Consider the following 6,010-nt stretch of genomic DNA (forward strand, 5'->3'; position numbering starts at 1 on the left):
CACCTCTCTGGGCAACCTGTTCCAGTTCCTCACCACCGTTATTGTAAAAAACTTCTTTCTTATATACAGTCTAAATCTCTCTGCATGATTGGTTTTGTGTATCTATCTGTACATGAGCCAGAAATTCAGAATCAAATTCCAATCCTATACATATATGTATTTACATATATTACATTTATATTTATACCATGTCAATACTTTTTCACTACCTGTTGTCTATTGTATTTAAAGACACGGTTTTGGGCTGAATGGAAAAGAATGTGACCTCTCTTTTGCTGTTTGCTCTTCATTCAAAGGAATACAACTGATTTCAGTACAAGTTGCCACTGACTAAAATTAGTGAATGTTAACAAGAACAGTCTTTACAAATAGAGGTATATAATAGCAGGCTAAAACTACCCAAACACATTTACTCTTCAAACTAGGATTTTAAGTCCTGAAATACTTATTTATGCAATTTTTATTTCCCTTTAACCCCTTGGCAATAGCTGGTAGGACTTCTGACATAAGCACTAATGAATTTTGCATTGAATTCTGACTCTTGGCATTTAGAGCTTAATAAAATCTTCTTTTCCTTTATCTGGAAGATTCCTTTTCTGCTAATTGGTGTCAACATCAATCAAGATCAGAGGTGCAACAACGCTAGTTTAAAGGCTTTTTGCTTTATACCCCAAGTAATATGAAGCTGTAGGCAGCTCACACATAAAAGTGGCAATAAACATCTTTTCATTCAAAAATGAACAAAAATCTTGGAAACTTTGAAAAATAGCATTGTTGCAACAAATTGGAAGCCACTTCCAGAGCTCTGTTTGTTACATGATTGGTACTTCAAGGCTATGGAGCTGCCGAGTGGCACTTTGTTTCTATTCAAGATGACTGTCTCTTGTTTTGTGCAAGGCTGGAAACCCTGAGTCCCATTGAATTAAGAGCAAGAGCCAGGCAACCAGAAGCTCCAAGTGAGCCAAGCAAAGGCTGTTTCTTGCTGCCCTAAATATCTTACCATTTGATGTGGTAGTGGATCCTGACCCACCTAGCTTCTCCCCATTCCTGCATGAATTCAGAAAAAGTAACATCAACTGCTTCTGCTGTTTTGTTGTGGTCTTTCAGAATACCAGGGGGTATTCCAGGGGGACCTTCTAGCAGCCTTTCAGTACCTGAAGGGGGCCTACAGGAAAGGACTTTTTATAAGGGCATGTAGCAACAAGACAAGGGGAAATGGCTTTAAACTGAAAGAAGGTTAGAGTAGATATTAGGAAGATTTTTTTTTACTATGGGGGTAGTGAGACACTGGAACAGGTTGCCCAGTGAGGTTGTGGATGCCCGCTCCCTGGAGGTGTTCAAGGTTAGGCTGGATGGGGCTTTGATCAACCTGGTCTAGTGGGAGGTGTCCCTGCCTATAGCAGGGGAGTTGGAAATATATGATCTTAAATATATATATTTAAGTGTTTATATATGTATGTAGTATATATATATATATATATATAGTGTATAGTATAGAATACTCTATATACAGTGTTCTCAATTTGGAGAAGAAAAATATTTGTTCCTGCTCCAAACCTGAGTTTCTGTAAGATCTGAGATTTAAAATTACTGTGACCCTTCTCTTGCAGGTACTCAATGTTTTCTAAACTCCCATCTATCCCAATCTATCTATCTATCTATCTATCTATCTATCTATCTATCTATCTATCTATCTTTTTCTTTTTTTTTTTTTCTAGATGAGCTGTGAATGGATGCTTTCAAAGTTAAAAACTTGACACCACAGGGCTGACCATTAATCACACATCCTACCTAAGCTCTGATTATCATCATCCCCCATCTCCAGTAAAATTAATACAGAAATCTAATCATTACAGTGACTAGAGCCCCTATAGTTGCACAAACACTGGACAAACACCAAGACTGGGGGAGTGGACTGGGAAAGGTAATTTGTAAGGAATGGCTTATAGTAATTAGCAAAATTTGCTACTGCCCAGGGGCTATTTGGAAATGATTGATAGCTTCAGACCATGTGTCTGTGCCCACATCAACGTCATCCTCAGCAGACTCACTGCACAGTCGTCTCAGCAAAGCAGCCAAGGGTAAAGAAATGATGGTCTTCACCTGAAGAGAGCACTCTTGGTCATCGAAGCTGAATGGAGACACACGGGATCATAGAATATCCTGAGTTGGAAGGGACCAAAAATATCATGGAGTCCAGCTCCTGGCTTCACACAGAATTCAAACCATATTTCTGACAGTGCTGTCCAAAAGCTTGTTGAACTCTACATGTGTCTGCTGACTCTTCTCACAGATGGAAAGGATACCGTCCATTACATTGAGCTTACTGTCCTTTCATTGACAGAGGTACCTTCTTAATTTGAAAGGCTTCCTAACCACCATGAGTGCAACTGGGACTCTGTTCCAAATACCATGGCAAGATCAAGCTGGAATATTTGATGAAGATCTTAATGCTTCAGTCGCACCAGCAGCCAGTTAAGGTTAACCCAACATACAATCACGCCAAGTAGATCACTTTTATCAAGCTGATGAAGACTTAGTCTGTATCTCCTAGGCTGGAATTTTGGGAAACGTTTCAGAACTGCATGATGTGTAGCGACACACAGCGAATCCCTAGCACCCGATCTTGCAGAGGTATCAAGGCTGCCACCTGCCCAGAGTTTTGAAGAGAGTTCTTAGCAATTTGTTACATATTTCTAGTGACAATCTTAAAACCAAATGGAAATCTCACAATGGAAATGATAAAATAGGCTTTCTTATCTATGATGAGATGCTCTGTTGAACCTTTTTTTCCCAGTGCCTCCATTGTTGTCAGTGACTTAATTCACTTCTCTGTTCCTGAGGTCATTGGTGGGAGGCACAGAAGTGACAAATGATGCTGAAAGTAACCTACCCTGTGAGTAAATGGAGGATTCTATCCTCCTAGGCTGCCAACCTTGTAACGTTCACTGGAAAAATCTTTTTTGGTGCTACTTCATTATATGGTGCAATGCAAGGGCACCCCTGGTCAGTAGACCAATGGCAAATCTTTTGGTGTCCTGCAGACTATTGTGCATTTTGAGTAATAGCTGCCTGGGGAGCAAGTTAATGCCAGGAAGGGGCATTGTCTGCTCTAACTCACATGAATAGCTATGAACAGAAAGGCTGAACGTTGCGATGACAACACATCAATAAGCAAAGCCACTTTCTCCACCTTTTGACATGAATTACCTGTCTTGGATACTGCACTATAATCAGCACTTGCATTGCCAGGAGGAAAATAAAGGCCAGTTTGACCTTCTTGAGCAACAGGATCTGTTTTCTTGAGCAGATGAGAGAGTCATTAGTCAGGAAAGCTACTTAGGCTCACTGTACAATGCACTGCTTCAGTGGAGCCACACCTGTGCATTTGATTTATGTCTTCAAGCACTGGAACAGGCTCCCCAGGGAGGTGGTAGAGTCACCATCCCTGGATGTGTTTAAAAACCGTTTAGATGTGGTGCTCAGAAACATGATTTAGCGGAGGGTTGTTACTTAGTGTAGTATAGTTAGGTCGTGGTTGAATTTGATAATCTTTAAGGTCTTTTCCAACCTGATTGATTCTATGATTCTATGATTCAGCATAGGGTGAGATCTGTAAGGCCTGTTAGTGTAAATCATAGAATCATAGAATCTTTAAGATTGGAAAAGACCACCAAGATCACCGAGTACAATCATCAACTCATCTCCACCATGCCCACTAAACTACACCCCTCAGTGCCTCATCTACACATTTCTTGAACAACCACAGGGACAGTGACTCCACCACCTCCTTGGGCAGCCTGTTCCAGTGCTTCACCACTCTTTTTGAGAAGAAATTCTTCCTAATATCCAGCCCAAACCTTCCTTGGCGCAATTTAAAGCCATTACACTTTGTGCTATCGCTGTTGCCTGGGAGAAGAGACTGAGCCTCACATCTCCACAGTCTCCTTTCAGGAAGATGTACAGAGCGATAAGGTCTCCCCTGAGCCTCCTCTTTTCCTAACTGACCAATCCCAATTCCTTCAGCCACTTTTCATAATACTTGTACTTCAGACTGTTCACAGCTTCGCTGCCTTCTCTGGGTATGCATCAGGGCCTCAAAATTTTCTTATAGTGAGGGCCCCAAAACTGAACACAGTACTTGGGGTTGTGGCCTCACCAGTGCCAAGTAGAGTGGGACGATCACCTCCCTGCTTCTGCTGGCAGCACAGTTTCTGATACATGCCAGGATGCCACTGGCCTTCTTGGCCACCTGGGCACACTCAATCTGCATGACTGTGTGCAATGGCAACACACAACCTCACTGCAGATTGAGACGTTTGGGGTGAGTCAGAGGATTACCAGGAGAGCAGCACCATCACCGGAGCTGCCAGCAACCCTCCTGGGCAACCTGGCTGGTTAGTACAGGGGCTGCTGCAAAGAAGTAATTCTGACAGCAGTGGGACTGCTGCATTACAGCAGCACTTGTATTGCCAGGCAAGACAAAACAGACTGTTTTGTTTCCCTTTCACCTTCTAGGCAGATCAGTGCAGTCCTTAGTGCTGGCCTTAGCTATTTCCCTCTTCATTTCACACATATTTCAAACAAACAGGGATGACAAAAGTATTCAATTTATCGCAACACACAATGCTGGTAATTTTGCAGGATCTGAGGCCAGCTGAGCAATATGCTGCTGGCATTAAATTGCTCATTCCCCTTTGCTATTAAGTAAAAGAATAAATCAATGGGTAATTCCTTTCTCTCACTTTAGCCCGTCTCTCTCTCCCCCTTTTTTAAAGCCAGACATCAGTCCTTTTTATTTAGTCACGACAATGCAGCTAGAGAAGAAAATCTTAGTACTATACCAGTGTGTTTAGTTTCTTTTGTAGTGCTAATGAGGTGCTGAAGGTATGCTTAGTGTCTCTCTGAGGAAGGCAGGTGCTACCCAGGAAGCTCACATAATGTTACAGTCAAATTTATTTGTTTATTTAAACTGGCTTTTGTTTGCAGTGGACACGTAACCTCTCCTCTAAAAAACAAAGCAACCAGGGAATTGCTGCATGTTGTGGTTTGCTGTTGTCCAATAATCACGTAGTTACCTGCCGCTGTATCTTGTCTGATATCTCGTAACAGCACGGCACTGCTGTTTGAGGAGCAGGGAGAGATGTAAAATCATTTCAGCCCTCTGTAGTTCTTGTCAGAGGTTCTTGTATGGCAGGGCATTATAACAAAATGGGGAAGTCTTGCTTTTAATACAAGAAAAATATGAATAAGGTACTCCTGTTACTGTTCATTGTGCTCTTGTGCAAATGCAGCTTAGTTTGTGTTTGCAGTTAGTTCAGAGGGACTGGTGTATTCTTTCACTTAGACATAGATGGTAGCAGAAAAGGCCAGTATGAATGACAGTGCACCTTCAAATAAGGGAAATGGTAGACAGGAATAGGGATGGAATAAAAGTAAAAAGCCATACCACGTATGCCTGAAGTCTGCTATGCGTTAATAAATGTTATATTTTGCATAAACATGTATATGTATATCAATTTATATGTTTTTACTGTATCAGAACCACACTGCTTGAGTGTATTTAGCAGCACCTGTAATATGGGATCTCTAAGTTTTGTTTTCTTCCTCCCCATCCACCTTACAAGGTAGTGAGCCTGTGTAATAGGGAAAAGTCATGCACAGGACCAAAGGTAAGGGCAGCTGACACTTTATCTCAGCGATCCATCTGGGAGCAGAAATAGGATTTCCTACCAGCACAGAAAAGCATTCTAATACTAAGAAATAGCTCTCAGAGAATTAAATTATAAATGTATATGCTGCCCTGAGGATATGTCGGTTTTGCATCATAGAATGTCCATTACCATTCATGCTTGTGTTGCTGGGCAGGGGAGTCCAGTTAAGTTGCTCTATGGTAGATGAACTGTTAGTATTCAAGGTAATACCCTTCAAAAGAAGTAGGCATGGGGGCACTAAACCAATTTATTGTAATGCAGTGAAATAAGAACTGCAGTAAAAATAGGGGAAAAAA

The sequence above is a fragment of the Meleagris gallopavo genome, chromosome 3 (genome assembly GCF_000146605.3).
Source record: "Meleagris gallopavo isolate NT-WF06-2002-E0010 breed Aviagen turkey brand Nicholas breeding stock chromosome 3, Turkey_5.1, whole genome shotgun sequence".
In the NCBI taxonomy this organism is placed as follows: domain Eukaryota; kingdom Metazoa; phylum Chordata; class Aves; order Galliformes; family Phasianidae; genus Meleagris; species Meleagris gallopavo.